This window comes from Ovis aries, chromosome 16, assembly GCF_016772045.2.
Source record: "Ovis aries strain OAR_USU_Benz2616 breed Rambouillet chromosome 16, ARS-UI_Ramb_v3.0, whole genome shotgun sequence".
Lineage (NCBI taxonomy): Eukaryota > Metazoa > Chordata > Mammalia > Artiodactyla > Bovidae > Ovis > Ovis aries.
In genome coordinates this window covers 32,367,364-32,384,041 of record NC_056069.1, presented here as the reverse complement: position 1 = coordinate 32,384,041, position 16,678 = coordinate 32,367,364, and positions in this window count along the sequence as shown.

Here is a 16,678-nt window from a genome sequence, read left to right as displayed (position 1 = left end):
AATTTATTCACTGTCAGCAAACCAACAGATCTTTACACACGTGTTATAGCATTCCTATGAAGTGAAATACTACTATATCCAACTTGAAGATAAGACACAACCTCCAGCATGGCCATTCTGGGTAAGTTTTTACTGAAGAATAATATATGTATAGAAACATGACGAATAATAGTATACAATCAGTGAATTCTTACATGCCCATTTAACCATTACCCAGATCTAGGTTTGGCTTCCCTGGTGCCTCCTGCCTGCAATGTAGGAGACCCAGCTTCAGTCCCCATGTCTGGAAAATCCTCTGGAGCAGGGCATGGTAATCCACTCCATTATTCTGGCCTGGAGAATTCCATGGACAGAGGAATCTAGTGGACTACAGTCCATGGGGTCGCAAAACGTCAGACAGGACTGAGTGACATTTCCTCCTCCTCCATATTTAAGTTTACAACATTACCAGCACCCCAGGACTCTCACTCTTGCTGTCTCATTGTCAATTCAGATGTCTGGCTTAGAAATCAGCCATGAGACTGGATGAAGGGAATGGCCATGACAGTGAGAGAAAACACATTTGAGTGAAGAGATCTGGAAGCCAGTTGATAGCAAAGGAGTCGCAGACACACTCAATTTGTGAGCATCACGTTACACACAGAATAGGCTTTCTTGGGCAAAATCTCACAAAGCAAGAAGCAGCTGAGTACGCCTCATACCCTGAGTTCTCATCTCCACAGATAGGACTCCAGGGGAAGGGCACCACACCTATAATGCTCTGCATATGTACAGGAACAGCTAAGAATGTTATAGGAACAGCTAAGAATACACAGCCAATCTGTATAGGTTACAGATTACCATGTAACATTGGAAGCTTCCTTCTCCAGAAAGTGAATGTCATAGAAAGTCCATTCTGAAGCTCATCAGCTAATATCCACCAGTTTTTAAATTAAGTCAATTCAGCCTCACTAAGCTACCAAAACCGAAGAAGAAATGAGTTTACAGGTCCATCTGGATGTCTCTCCTTGGCTAGTGAGGAAGCAATATCAAAGAGTTGAGAGTGATCAGTTCCTTCAAGTGCTGCTGACAGGTCAAGTAAGATGAAGACTAAGCACTGACCTTTGTCTTTAGCCATGGGGAGTTTACTGACCACCTAGGCGAAGCCATTATTAATGGAGCTGTGGAGGAAATATGTGAATGGCATGAAATTAAGAGCAATTGGAGAAAGGGATTGGAAATAGTGAATATAAGGAATTCTTTCAAAAAGTTTTGCTATCAAAGGCGGAGAAAAAAATAGATGATAGCTGGGAGTACAATTGGAATCAAGAATAGTTTTTCTTTTTAATATGGTAATTATGACTGTCTGTTAGGAATGAGTCAAGAGAGAGCAAAAACTGAGAGTAGAGGAGAAAGGAGACAGAAATGTTCTGAGTGAAGCTGTATGGAATCTTATGCACAAGAAGGGACTCTGGCTTTAGTAGGAGTGGGAATTTGATGAATCATGACAGGTGTACATGGACAGATGCTGCAAGGTGTATAGGTGTAGTGGCAGTGGTGGTAGAGGGCTGGTTTCTGGAAGCTCTCTCCAATTACTTTAGTCTTCTCAGTAAACTAAGAAACAAGCTCACCAGCTAAAAGTGAGGATGGAAAGGAGGTGTTGGTGTTTGAGGGGAGATGAGAGATACGAAATAATCGTCTGAAATGGTAAACCCTGGTATATAATTGGTAAGTCATTCTGAATGGGCTCAGACAGTAGCATAATTAACAGCTACTAACTTAAGCATTATTCACCCAGAAAAATATGGGCGTGCCTGAACTCATTGCTCACAAGACCCAAGTTCTGACAGTTCTTTTCTATGGCTTAACATCAGGAGGTTAAGTTACAACCTGTTCTCTATGCTTCCCTTTCATTACAGCACTTCACTTAGGGGTTGAGAAGTGTTAAGCCAATTTCCTTTTAGCCACTTGCATTTTGCTATCATTGTTGTATTGTGTATGCTAAGTCCTGTCCAACTCTTTTGTGACTATAGCCCACCAGCCTCTTCTGTTCATTGACTTTTCCAAGCAAGAGTACTGGAGTGGGTTGCCATTTCCTCCCAGGGGATCTTCCCAGACCAGGGATAGAGCTCCTGACTTTGGCATTGGCAGAAGGATTCTTTACTTCTGAGATAGCAGGGAAGCCCCCATTTTGCTACTAGTTGCTGTTGAACAAAAGCCATATCAGCCATGTAGTCCCTCCAGGAACTGGGTGCATATGTGTACTTCTGGCAAGATAAGAGCTTGTTTATCCTGTTTCCTTTTGTTATTTCTTTGTTTCAACCAGAAAAAAATCTAGGTTTCTCAGCTTCATTTCGGTTATGGTGTGTCAAAAGGAGACCATCCACATAAACTGAGATCACTCAGTTTTGTTTCACAGGCACATTTGCCAAATTAAAATCTGGGTTATTTCCCCTCATGGGGAAAAGAAAAGGAAATGATATTTTCAAGTCTGGCTTAGTGCATCCATAAAAAGAAGGAGCAATTTTTCTCTGTTCTTGAAAGGATCTCTATTCCAGCTGTCACTGTGGAAAAAAATAGGAAAGAAAGACTGAGCTTTACAGAATTCATTTTGATCATTCAGTATGCTTTCAAAATGATGCTAGATTTGACTTTAAAGAAATAATAAACATGCAATGGAAGGTCCATTTAGCAGACATTTTGGCTTGAACTTGAAGTGGATGATAAGATAAGCATAACAGATGGGGAGAGAAGACATGAGAAGAGTAATTTTATAAACTAAATCCTGGGCTCGGCATTTTTGGGGACTCCAGTTAAATATTAACTTTTCAATGTCTATTTTTTTGTGTGTGATAATTAACAAGTGGGGAATGAACAAGTTATTCAACAACATTCTATTATATCCAAAATGCCAGAAAATCTATTCAAGGCTTCCTATAGGAATAAATGAATAAAACTGAAGAGACCTCTGAGGAGGAAATTATACGGTTTGTCATAGTGCCACCTGTGAGCAATACTTTGCTCACATGGCATCAATTTGCTAATACAAACATGAAATTGACTATATTTTACATGGAAATTGTATATTTTCAGGCACAGGATAAATTTGAAATGCCAGTCCTTCAAAGAGAAAAAATAATTTATAGCATACTGCATATAGAAGGCTTTCTATTTGGATGATTTGCTGATTTTTGAACAGTCTTGAAGTGACCATTTCAGGACACAAATGCCTTTATCTCAGATACCATCATTATTATAGATTGCTACCCACTCCAGTATTCTTGCCTAGAGAATCCCAGGGACGGAGGAGCCTGGTGGGCAGCGGTCTATGGGGTCACACAGCAGCAGCAGTAGCAGCATTATTATCTGGAGAAGGAAATGGCAACCCACTCCAGTGTTCTTGCCTGGAGAATCCCAGGGGTGGGGGAGCCTGGTGGGCTGCTGTCTATGGGGTTGCATAGAGTCAGACATGATTGAAGCGACTTAGCAGTAGCAGCAGCAGCATTATTATCGGACTAGAAAATTTAGGGTGAATGCAGGAGAGGAAATCAGATGCCTATAACCCAAATACTATTGCTTAAATTAGAATTTATAAATAAGGAAAACTAATTTAAATTTTGCAGGATATAAATTTTTTTAAACTTTCAGGTGAATTCAGTTGCATTTTTATATATAGTTTACAGCTATTCATTCATTTTAAATTATGATGTCTTGGTTTTGAGATTTACTCATGGTTTTAAAGTTAGATCTACTCCCTAACAGGAGCACAGGACACCTATTCATCAAAGCTATAAACAACGTTTTTCTTTTCTTGCCATATATACTCTGTTTTAAGGTAGAGCAAGGAATAGACATTTAAGAACATTTCAGAAGACTTGGCACACCCGATCAGCATGTGCAGAGGCTTGCTCCCTACACTGCATATAATTTTTTTCAGACTGTGTTTTGGTAGGAGCTTATCCAGATTAGCTATAGAGCAAAGGAATGTTCGAGCAGGAAGGAACCCCAGAGAGGGTCTAGGGCTTGAGGCCAACTCACCCTGCCTGTTTTATAAATTCTCCTGAAGAAGTAAAGAGACTTGCCCAATGTTGCATTACTGTGTAGCATGGCCCCCATCTACTATTTAGGACATTTAGGAAGGATGTACCATGTGTATATACAAGTACAGACTTGGGGTCAGACTAACTCGCATTAGAATCCTTGCTAAACTGAGAGCTAGTTATGTAACCTTGAGCAAGTTACTCATCCTTTCTAAAACCCAGCTTGCATATTGTAAATTAGAAATAACATAACACATAGGGTTATAATGTGAATTATGTGAGATAATCAGTTCAACAGGTCATTGCACACAGAAAATAATAACACAGGAAATATAGAAATCCACTATGCTCACTTATGCTTATGATGGTATTGTAATACATAGTGAAAATAATCTGCTCTAAATTGCTTAAAAATTAAATTTGAATGGAGTTTTATCAAGAAGTTCTTCAGATTGTTTAAATTATATTCATGAATCTCACTAGTTGCACAGGGTGTTATACTAAACCCAGAGCACTAAAGCACCCGAAGTGCCTATGTAAAACCAAGCCACACTGAAAGAGATCTGGGTAAGTGAGAAAGTGGATGACTCATGTACCCATCTGCAGGGAAAATGAACATGCTATAGATACATACATACATACATGGCTGGAAATTTTAAGTAAACTAGTCCTCTTGATTTATCTTTTTTCATTAATTGAATCTGAATTTGATCATATTAAAACCAGATTTTGACATCCTCAAAGAATAAGTTACCTTTTTAACGAATGTAGGAAAATTCTATATAATACTCTTACTCTTTAGAATTGATGGATCCAGTTATTTGATCTTCGTGTAAGAACTCTGAACCTGAACATCAAACATAGTTTTGCAAAGTATAGTCAATAAGATGCTAATCAAGAGTGATGGCCAACTGGCACTTAAGTAACTTTTTGGCTGAGAGGCAAATTGCACTGGGGTCAGAGAGAAAGCCAAGTCCCTGAAGATTCTCTCATAACACTCTAAACAGCAATAGCTCCATTGTTCAGATAAGGGGCCCCTTGCTCAAGGCTTCCTTGTAAGTATATAATCTAAAATACATTCAGATAGTAATGACTCTTGTTGGAACAAGCTTTTAAGTAGTGCCGAAAAGTTCTTCAAAAATATATGTAAAATTTAAAAGAACTTTTAAAAAATGAAAGTGTTAGTTGCTTACTCATGCCTGACTCATTGCGACCCCATGGACTGTAGCCTGACCCTGCATCAGTCAGGTCACTGGGAAGCCACAGAACACAGCCTGCCCCTTGGAAGAGCCTGTGTTGGGCAGAAATGGCTCAGCTCTAGTTGCCAGTCCCTGGTTGGTACAGCCTGAAGAATGTGAAGCCTGGTGTGAAAATTATGGCACGTCCAAAGGTTGGGCCTCGGGAGGCTGTCTGCCAACCTTAGTTCTTGGACTACGTTCTCTGGGAGGGAGATCTAAGCATTTTCTTGAATGCTACAGATGCCTTCCTAAAATCATATCCATCTCCAACTGGGTTCCTTAAAAATATAGGCAGAATAGTTAAGAATAATGGAAATAAGAATTATATACATATTACTATATATGACATTATATGCAATGAAATAAAGTTAACAGCTGGAGTTCAGATAATAACTTCCAGTTTCTGTACACAGGCATTGGTAAAACCTTTGGTCTAATATGGCTTAAGCAATTGCTTTTATGGTAAGTGCAAGTTTCCTTCTTAGCTATTTTATGGCTTGGGTTTCTTTTATCTGAGTTTCGTGCAATTGTAGGTTGAAATGGCTTTTCCATCAAATAATTGACCGCATTACTGATAATACTACAAAATTATCAGTCTCAACTGCTCTTTCATTAATTCTGACTTTGTGCGCTTTCAGTAGCTTAGTGACTTCTTAATTTCAGAAAAGTTAAAGAGTGTTCTTCCTTCTTTGACAGTCATTGTTACGTGAGAATGATGACTTCACTTGTAAGACCTGTCACAGCTCTGCGGTTTCTGAGCTATCTCTGTTGTTCTACACAGGGAAGACCAGGTGGAGAGGCAGTGGGGTGGATTTTATGTCCCTGGCTTTGGGGCAGGAAAGTAATTGTAGGGTTTGAGTCCAAGAAGAAGCAAATTGTAGGGTTTGCAGTCTGTTAGGATTTGCCTCTGTATGACACTGCTAAAACCTCTCACTGTAATGACCCAGAAGTGTTTCCACCAGTTTCTAACTTCTAAATCTAAACTACACCAACACCATCCCCAGGCCTAATCAGACCAGCCGCTTGTCTGGCATCATCTAGAATTTCTATTTTTAAAAGAATCATCTTCAGCCTCTAACTAAAACTTTGCACAGAAGTTTAAGAATCACAAAGCACTGCATATGCAGAGCATTCAAGCAGACAAGCTATCATGTCTTATTTGAAATCTTCTAGGGAGCAAGAGATACAGAGTTTTTCCAGCAAATCCTGTGCCCAGATAAATTGACAAAGTGCAGATGACCTCCTGAGCTAAACCCTTTACCATGATAGCATAATCCAACCTTAACCTAAGATGTGCCAAGAATTCCGACAACTCCTCCCCAGGAAAGAATGCATGTCTCCTCCCTACTTACTCCAAGATGATAATCTACTAGGCTCAGAGATGGGGTGTCAGCTCACAGAAGAAATAAAAGAAATTGATAATATGGGAGCTGCAATGAGTGACCAGCCTTGTCCCACTTTAAACTCTTCCTTTTTTTCACAGTGTACAGGTAAATTGGGCTTACAAGAAGCCAAGGGAGGCCTCATGGGGATTTGTAACACAACCGTCATTCTCTGTGACTCATTTTTGCTTGAATGGTTTTAAGACCTCTCCAGAAAGTTGAGTTAATGGAAAAGCCAAATTTTAATGTAAACAATTCTTATTGAAAGTAAAACTCTCTAATCTATTGCTTTGTGTTGTTAATGGAAGAGAGATTTCAGACTTAGTTTGAGTCAAAAGTTTATCCCAGCACTTGGCTACAGTACCTGTTTCTTAAACCAAAGCAGATGTATTACTTTTATCTTTATAAAAATTATTGCTCTTTAAAAAAATTACAGAAGTTGCCTTTGCTCACTAGAGGGGAAAAAACCTAACAAACTACATGAAGACTGAATTTGTGAAAGTTTTAAATACTCATTGGAAAAAATTCAAATAGTACACAAAATATATGAAATACAGAGTGAATATTCACCTTTCCCCACTTGCCCTTCCCCATTTCCTCTCTCGGGGTAACCCAGATCTTTTGCTATGCATTTTTACAAAAGTTGGTTCATCCTTTAGTTTTCTACAACTTTTTAAGTATATCAGTAACAGAAGTCATGCCAAAGACTGATACATCTCATTCTTTGTATATCTGCATCCCACTCCATTGTATAAAATTTTGATTTAATTGATTATACTAAGGAGCATTTTGTCATAAATTTTTCTCTATTGCCATTAAGTATGGAGTAAATATGGTCCATATGTCTTTGTACTTGGGTAAATGTTACTCTAGGATAGTCCCAGAAGTAGAATTGATGGTTCAAAGGGTTTGCAGAATTTAAAATTTTATATATGTAGCCAAGTGCCTTTTGAAAATGTTACTAATCATACGTAACCATAATTATATGGGAACGCCCCTTTTCTAATGCATTTGTCATCCTAGATGTTATCAATCTTTTATTAATTTAATCTTTAGTACTGGTGTATAATTGATTTTCAATGCTATGTTAGTTTTAGATATACAGCAAAGTGGTGTGTATATATATATATATATATATATATATATATATCTCCACTCTTTTTCAGGTTCTTTTCCCATATAGGTTATTAAAGAATATTGAGTTCCCTGTGTTATACAGTAGGTTCTAGTTGATTAGCTATTTTATCAATCTTTCTGATGTGTTAATTCAGCATTTGAAAATCACTGAAAACATTAATACCTTTAGAGATAAATTTCCAAACATGGAAATATGTCTAACATCCTAAGGTTGAGAAAGATTTAGGTGCATACTTTATATACCAAAAACTAAGAGGTGGAATAAATGACCACACTAAGGAGATCTATGCATTAGCAGTTAAGAATACTTTCTCCCATCTGGCAGCCCCCAAATTGATAAGAATTAAAAGAGTGGTCGGAGAAGGCATTGGCACCCCACTCCAGTACTCTTGCCTGGAAAATCCCATGGACGGAGGAGCCTGGTAGGCTGCAGTCCATGGGGTCGCTAAGAGTGGGACATGACTGAGCAACTTCACTTTCACTTTTCACTTTCACGCATTGGAAGGAAATGGCAACCCACTCCAGTGTTCTTGCCTGGAGAATCCCAGGGACAGGGGAGCCTGGTGGGCTGACGTCTATGGGGTCGCATAGAGTCGGACACGACTGAAGCGACTTAGCAGCAGCAGCAAAAGAGTGGTGGTAATCCCTGAGTTACTTTTAAAGTTTCAATCTTTTCAACATTTCAAGATTGAGTATAATGAGGTGAAAATATAGACTTTGAAGTCAGTTAGAACTGAGATCAAAATCTCTACTTTTATTTTGAGTAAGCGAGTGAATGCTCTTTTGGTTTGGTTTCTTGAAATGAAAAGTGGTGGTATTTGGTCTTAACTCAAGGCAGAGTTAACTAAGTGAGGAAATAGTCCTTGATGAACAAGTGGGTAAGTATGACTACATAAAAATTACATGCCTCTTTATAGAAACACTATACCGTTTTAAAAAAGTCAAAACATAAAGAATATGGAATCATTTTAACATTGCTTTCATTCATATAATTTAATGAAATTTTGTCAGTTTACAAGTATATACCTCTAAAAGGGATTTCTGGATAAAAGGATACAGGGTACATGCATTTAAAATTTTATCAACATGTCAAATTGCCCTGAGGACAGATTTTACCTATTTACATTCTTTTTTTTTATACTTGAATTTTTTTAATGTAAATTTATTTATTTTAATTGGAGGTTAATTATTTTACAATATTGTATTGGTTTTGTCATACATCAACATGAATCCGCCACAGGTATACCCGTGTTCCCCATCCTGAACCCCCCTCCCCCCTCCCTCCCCATACCATCCTTCTGGGTCATCTCAGTGCACCAGCCCTGAATGGATAAGAAAGCTGTGGTACAAATTTACATTCTTAATTGACATTGAATAAGAATGTCTTTTTCTCCACACCCTGACTGATAAGGTATATTACTAATATGTTTTTTTTTTCAATATAATAGGCTAATAAAAGTTTTTATTGCTTTGATTTACATTTTTAGAGCAAATAAATTTGAGTGTCTGTTCATATGTTTATAATTGTTTTTATTTTTCTGTGAGTTGCCTCTTCTTAATCATCTTTGAAATGTTTATTTTTCTACTGGGTAATTGTCTATTTTTTGAAATCAGTTTTTAAGACTTCTTTATAGGTTAATTAAAATTTTCTCTGTCTTAATCTATTGCATATGAATTTTCATTCTATATCAAGTGTTCATTTTTTTCTATCATGGAAATGTGTTATGTTTTAAAATTAAAGTTCTAGAATATATATAAGCATAAATTATTTTATGATTATCTATACCTATGTATAATGAATTTCTTGTAATCCAAAATATATATGACCCATAATAAAGTCAGGTAGGAAATATGAAACACCAAATTTCTGCCCATTGAGTGAAACTATGTTACCAATTTTATTTCACAGTGATCTGCAGTGCAATTTTGTATTTATGTAAAGAGAATAGTGAAAATGGAAATACAAATAAACTTATACTTGGCACACAAACTCCTTCAAAATATGAATTCTTAGGGAAAACAGATAAATTAAACAACTACTTTGTTTTAAAACTGTATAACCACTTAATTCATCTCTGTGAATGTGTAAATAGTTTCTACTAGATTAATTTATTGCTCATCTTAAATAAATATTTCAATTTTGACAAAACCATTCTACAAATGAAGACTTAGCCAAAAGAAGAGATTTTGCAGTTGGAACTGCATGCTCAGAAAGATGAATTTGGGGTATAGCAGTGTGAGAATATAGTGGGGAATTTTATCAGGGAAACTTTGATGACCTTGATTTGTGCCACAAAAACTGGGCTGCTGATTCTGCCAGTCCTATTATGACCACTTTTAATAATTTAAAGTTACTAATGGTGTTTATTTCTACAAACTTATTTCCAGAGAGAATTTGAACAGGGAGAAAACAGGCTCTAAGTTGTGTTTTGATCATTTTCATTTTAGAATCAACACCCATCACGCATCAGGCATACAAATGTGGTTCAAAATGTTTATTAACCCTTTTGTGAGTTATAAACATTTAAGTGAAACAGCTGATGTATTTATGTTGTTGTTGAGTTGCTCAATTGTGTCTGACTCTTTGCGACCCCATGGACTGTAGCCCACTAGGCTCCTCTGTCCATGGGATTCTCCAGGCAAGAACACTAGAGTGGGTTGCCATTCCCTTCTCCAGGGGATCTTTCAGACCCAGAGATCAAACCCAGGTCTCCTGCACTGCAGGTGGATTCTTTACCATCTGAGCCACTGGAGAGCCCATTATCCTCCAGCAGGCACCTCATTTCCTTTTCAGAAGAAGGGGGCTAGGAAAACATTAAATAGAAAAACAGGAAATAAATAAAAGATAGATAATAAGGCATACAGAATAAAAACTGTCTATTGTTATACATAAAAATTATATAATAAATTGATGAGAAGATGTACCTCATCTTACATTATACAATGGATGTGTTTCTAGAATGTTGCTTATGAATCAAATTATTCTAAAGCAAATTACACATTTAATCTACTGGAGGAGCTTGCCATTCCAGCATTTATCAAGTGCAGAATTTTAGGATCATATGAACACTCAGCTTCTGATACAGATGAAGCTTGTGCTATGCAGATTCAGCTTTTATGCTTCCTGATTTAAAAGAAAACTTTTATAATACCTGGAAATGGACTATAACCTTTAACCTTGTGAATCACTATGTCGTACATATGAAACTTAATACTGTAAATAAACTATACCTCAGTAATAAAAAAAGAAAACTAGAGTGTAAAAGTATAAAAGTCCTTGTTCTTTCATTCCCCCACTCCATGCAACTTTCTAAAATTTTTCATGCCCTGGACAGTATCACCAACTCAATGGACAAGAATGAGCAAACTCTGGGAAGTTGCTGATGGATAGGGAAGCCTGGCAAGCTGTAGTCCATGGGGTCACAAAGAGTGGGACATGACTTAGCCACTGAAAAGAACAACAGCAGAGAAAACCATGGTTAATAATTTAATGTAATCTTTCCAAATAATTAAGAAATTAATATTCATATATGTGGGGAAATTTTTTAAGTTTTTTGTCTCAGATAGATGTTTGTGGTCTGCTGGTTTAAAAACACAAAATGGTTGACTGGTGTGGATAACTGGAGAGGATGTGGAGGAGTCTCAAGAATGGACCTGACCCAGAACAGCTCTGGGTTCCCATTCTACCCTTACATCTACCTCATTGAATGATTTAGTCCAGTTGTTTTGCTTCTCTCATCAGCTTGCTCACAATAGGATAATCATACCTTCTTCATAGGACTGCCATGAGGAAACATTGACATAATTGCTGTGAATATGCTTGGAATACTCTGTAACGTTAGGAAAATGTATGAGAAACAAATTTTATGAAACAAACTTAATTTTGACCGACATTGTGATTTACTATTTGTCTGCAACAGTTGAGACCTGTTTGACTTAGCTCTCAAAATTTCTTTCATTCCAAACATCATGAGTTCCTCTGGTTAATATGTCTCAGCCTTTACCTTGTTCAGCATGTGCTGCAGAGGGCCAGTGACCTTGAGGAAAGTGCTGTTACGCTGCAGGCCCTCTCTCTCCTCAATAGTCCTAGCCCTGCCTAAGCATGTTTCCCAGCCAGGAATTCTCCAGCAGTTCCTCCCCTCACCTTGACCTTTCCTGGCTTCGCTGGGTGGATACCAGGTAGTAAGCAGGTCTATTCCTTTGGTATACAAAGGATCAGTATTCTTCCTCCTGGGTTTTCATGATACCCTTCAGTTCAGTTCAGTTCAGTTGAGTCGCTCAGTCGTGTCCGACTCTTTGTGACCCCATGAATCGCAGCACACCAGGCCTCCCTGTCCATCACCAACTCTCGGAGTTCACTCAGATTCACGTGCATCGAGTCAGTGATGCCCTCCAGCCATCTCATCCTCTGTTGTCCCCTTCTCCTCCTGCCCCAAATCCCTCCCAGCATCAGAGTCTTTTCCAATGAGTCAATTCTTCGCATGAGGTGCCCAAAGTACTGGAGCTTCAGCTTTAGCATTATTCCTTCCAAAGAAATCCCAGGGCTGATCTCCTTCAGAATGGACTGGTTGGATCTCCTTGCAGTCCGAGGAACTCTCAAGAGTCTTCTCCAACATCACAGTTCAAAAGCATCAATTCTTTGGCACTCAGCCTTCTTCACAGTCCAACTCTCACATCCATACATGACCACTGGAAAAACCATAGCCTTGACTAGACGGACCTTAGTCGGCAAAGTAATGTCTCTGCTTTTAAATATGCTATCTAGGTTGGTCATAACTTTTCTTCCAAGCAGTAAGTGTCTTTTAATTTCATGGCTGCAGTCACCATCTGCAGTGATTTTGGAGCCCCCAAAAATATCAATAACCTCAGATATGCAGATGACACCAGCCTTATGGCAGAAAGTGAAGAGGAACTAAAAAGCCTCTTGATGAAAGTGAAAGAGGAGAGTGAAAAAGTTGGCTTAAAGCTCAACATTCAGAAAACGAAGATCATGGTATCTGGTCCCATCACTTCATGGGAAATAGATGGCGAAACAGTCGACCTTGGAGAAGTCTAATTAGCAAATTAGATAGTTTATTTAGTGACTGGAAATATCCTGTGTGCCTAATTTCTATAAAGTTGCTATGAAAAACTTTCTCATATCTGCTCAGATTACTTTCTCATTCACATTCCTTTTTTATTTTGATATTTCCTCTTCTTTTAAAAATAAAGAGGATAAATAGAACCAAGTAATATGTGAAGACAAAGAGTAGGAGATGATTGAATGTGAAAGCAAAGAAGGGGTGGAAATGCCCTGTAAGATTGTTAAATTCACTTCCATGCAGCATAGGCTGAGTGACAATGGAAGCTGGATCAGAGCTGGGGGTCCCACCATATCTCTCAGACTTCAAGACTTCTGTCAGTTCCATTACTCCAGAAAACCTAGTTGGAAGTTCATAGCTCTCCTCTATCTTGCGGTGATCATAATGGGATTGAATTTGATACTGGCATCAGTAGTTTATGAAGGATTTTGATGAACTGGAATATAATTAAGGCAGAGGCCTAGGATAGTATAAGGTCTGGAAAACTCGTCACATGAGAAGTAGTGGAAAGACTTCCATGTGTTTGGCCTGGAAGTGAGGTAACTTATGGTGAGACATGGAGAAAGTGTGTCTCATAGGAAAAAACAAATTTAAATTTCTAGTTTTCCCCTATGTGCTTTAGAGATAGAATCAGGTATCATAATAGAATATCAGATTCTGGCTAAAGTACTTTTAACAAATGGTGTGATCACAGAATGGAATTTGGTTTCCAACAAGGGAGCTAATGGGTTACACATCAATATAATTATCCAGACAGAAGCTGGAGGATTGTCTATCAGCTACTTTTTAAAAACAAGCTTTGGCATGTAGTGGCAGGGTAGAGAAAATAATCTCAAAATACTTTAAAGATTTTTAAAAATCTTTACATTTAAAGGGGAACATTCATTCATGAGTCTCTGTTAAGACCTGTCTTGTCTGGTTCCTTTCTACCTGCTAGCTGCACATGGATGGCATTGCCCAAGCCCTGAGCTTTCCTGGGGGTGACTCTGACTCCACCAGAGAGAGTCAAGGCAATCATATTCTTTTTAACTTTTAAGAGCTCTGAATTGAAATACCTATTCTTTGAGATTCATAAAATAAATGGTGATTACAAGCTCTAATACTGGCTCTGGGATCTCCTTATAAATCTTGGCTAAGAATTTCCAGGTTAGGAAATAGTTTTTCCCCTGTTGGCTTTCAACAGAGGAAAGAAAGGGTAAACTCATTCCTCAGTTGTTTCCTTCCCTTCATGATTCCCCTGCCGCCCTCTCAACCAATGCAATTGGGAGTGAAGGCTAGGGACAGGGTGAGGAGAGTCAAGTGTGCTCTTGTAGAATGTTCGCAACCATCACATGCTCAACTTCATAATATGCTGCTGAGTCCTAGGCAAGGAAGACATTCCCAACATTTTTCCACCTGTTACCTGGCTTTCTTGAACCCCTTATCCTAGTATATTTTTCTCTGAGCAGCTCTTCAGTGATTCACCTATTTATTATTTTTATTATTGTTCACTGTCTCCCCTAACTAGAATGCAAGTCCCATGAAGGCAAGGTCTCTGTGAGCATGTCAGGTAGATTTTGTTCCCTGATGCATCTTAAGTTCCTAGAACAAATCTGTCATAGTGCAGCCTCTCCAGTACTTGTTAAATGAAAGAACCTGGTATATGGGAATTCAGTGTTAGTTTTCAAAAATCCTTTAAAGTAAGTGTGTTTTATCTTTCAGTTCAGTTCAGTTCATTCGCTCAGTTGTGTCCGACTCTTTGCGACCCCATGAATTGCAGCATGCCAGGCCTCCCTGTCCATCACCAACTCTCGGAGTTCACTCAGACTCATGTCCATCGAGTTAGTGATGCCATCCAGCCATCTCATTCTCTGTCGTCCCCTTCTCCTCCTGCCCCAAATCCCTCCCAGCATCAGGGTCTTTTCCAATGAGTCAACTCTTCGCATCAGGTGGCCAAAGTACTGGAGTTTCAGCTTTAGCATCATTCCTTCCAAAGAAATCCCAGGGCTGATCCCCTTCAGAATGGACTGGTTGGATCTCCTTGCAGTCCAAGGGACTCTAGAATATTACTAATTTTACCAACAAATATTGTTATGGTTTAAATTCTCCAGCAAAACAGGAACAGTAGAACTTGGGAGATAATAGCAGTAACCCAGGCAGAAAAGATGATGTTGGTTCAGACCAGGTGCTAGGTATAGAGCACTCAAGAAGAGACCCAATTCTGACCACGGAGTATGACAAAATGTGGAGGGTGGCAGTCTGGAGCTCTGTATAAAGACCTAGGTTTGAGATACAAATTTGGAAGCTCTATATTTTCATTCAACTTGATTAAATATTTATTGAGCATCCTACCATTTGCTGAGAACCCACCTAGACATTTTAGATACAAATTGTAAGAATATATAGTACCTCCCTCAGAGGCCTCATAATTAATGTGAACAGTAGACATATTAATAAAAACTGAAATACTTGATAAAAGTAGGTATAAAGACCTATGAGGACACAGATGCAGGGATAGTTAATTAATTCTACCTTTGGGAAAAGTCAGGCATGAAACAACTGAGTTGGAATTTGAAGGTTAAGGAGAATCTCCCTATCTGGTCAAAGTAGAATATTTCAGGCAGACAGGAAGGCTTGGTAAGTACAACTTCATGTTTCATAAGTTAAAGGTACTGTCATGCCTTAACTTGTAGCAAATGAGTTAATTCAGTACCTGATATATTTCCCCTCATAATCTAGAAAATATAAAGAGGCAAATACTACGACAGACCTAATACGATCATATATGAGATCAGAGGATCTTTATTCACGGAGCTTAAAGAGGACTGCCTTTCATGTAAGCTGCAATTTTATGTCTGGTTCCATAACTTTTTATATTAACCAATGTTTTTAGTGCATGATGACCTGTCTCTCAAAGATGGAGCAGTCAGTTCCCCTGCCTCACAGAATGAAGGCTCCAGATGAACCCAGAGGAAGAAAGAAGGTAATCTTTCTTTGCTAAGCATGGCCCACCAGAACTTAGAATATATTTTGTGAGTCCATCTGGCACCTACTGGACTAGATCAAGTTTGGACTTGAGGGGAGAAGGGGGAGCAAGGATAAGTAGGCACAGAGGTGATATAAAAAGAGAATTTGGCGATGCCAGCGTCTGAAGTGCCAGCTTGGAAGGTCATGTCAGAAGGAGTGGAGTCAGCATTCTAGGACTGCCTGATTCCCACTCCTGTCAGTACTGCCCTTTCAGCCAACCTGGCAGCAGCAGTGACCACCCAGCAGGTGTTCTGCCTGTCTGTGCCCTAATCTCTATGTGGGCAACTCCCCTCTTAAAAACCCCAGACACTGATAAGCACGCCTTCTGCTCTAGGAGTATACAGAAGTCAAAGGGTTAGGGGTGGTTCTGAGGGAAAGGACATGAATTTGAGCAAACTCTGGGAGATAGTGAAGGGCAGGGAAGCCAGGTGTGCTGCAGTCCATGGGTCGCAGAGTTGGACACAACCTAGCCACTGAGGGAAAGGAAGCCTCATTAGACTTGAGTCTAATGCTAGAGGGGATAGAGCTCGGGAAGGACCAGTTCAACACCCACCTGCAGGGAGATGGGACAGTGTGATCCACACCCCGTCTAGAATCTTCCCCCTCCTTTCCTGCTGGGAGTCTTTGCCTTGAACAGTTGGGTTGCTGAGCCACAGCTGAAAACCAGAAAGGACTCCAAGGAACAGAATTTTCCACTTCCTTGCCTCCTTTAAAAACAGGGGTGTCTGACATGACATCTGCTGCCCCCAAGTCCTTGGTCCTGCGTTTCTTCCATTCTTGCCCCACTCACCCTCCAGACAGTCCCCCGCCCCCTC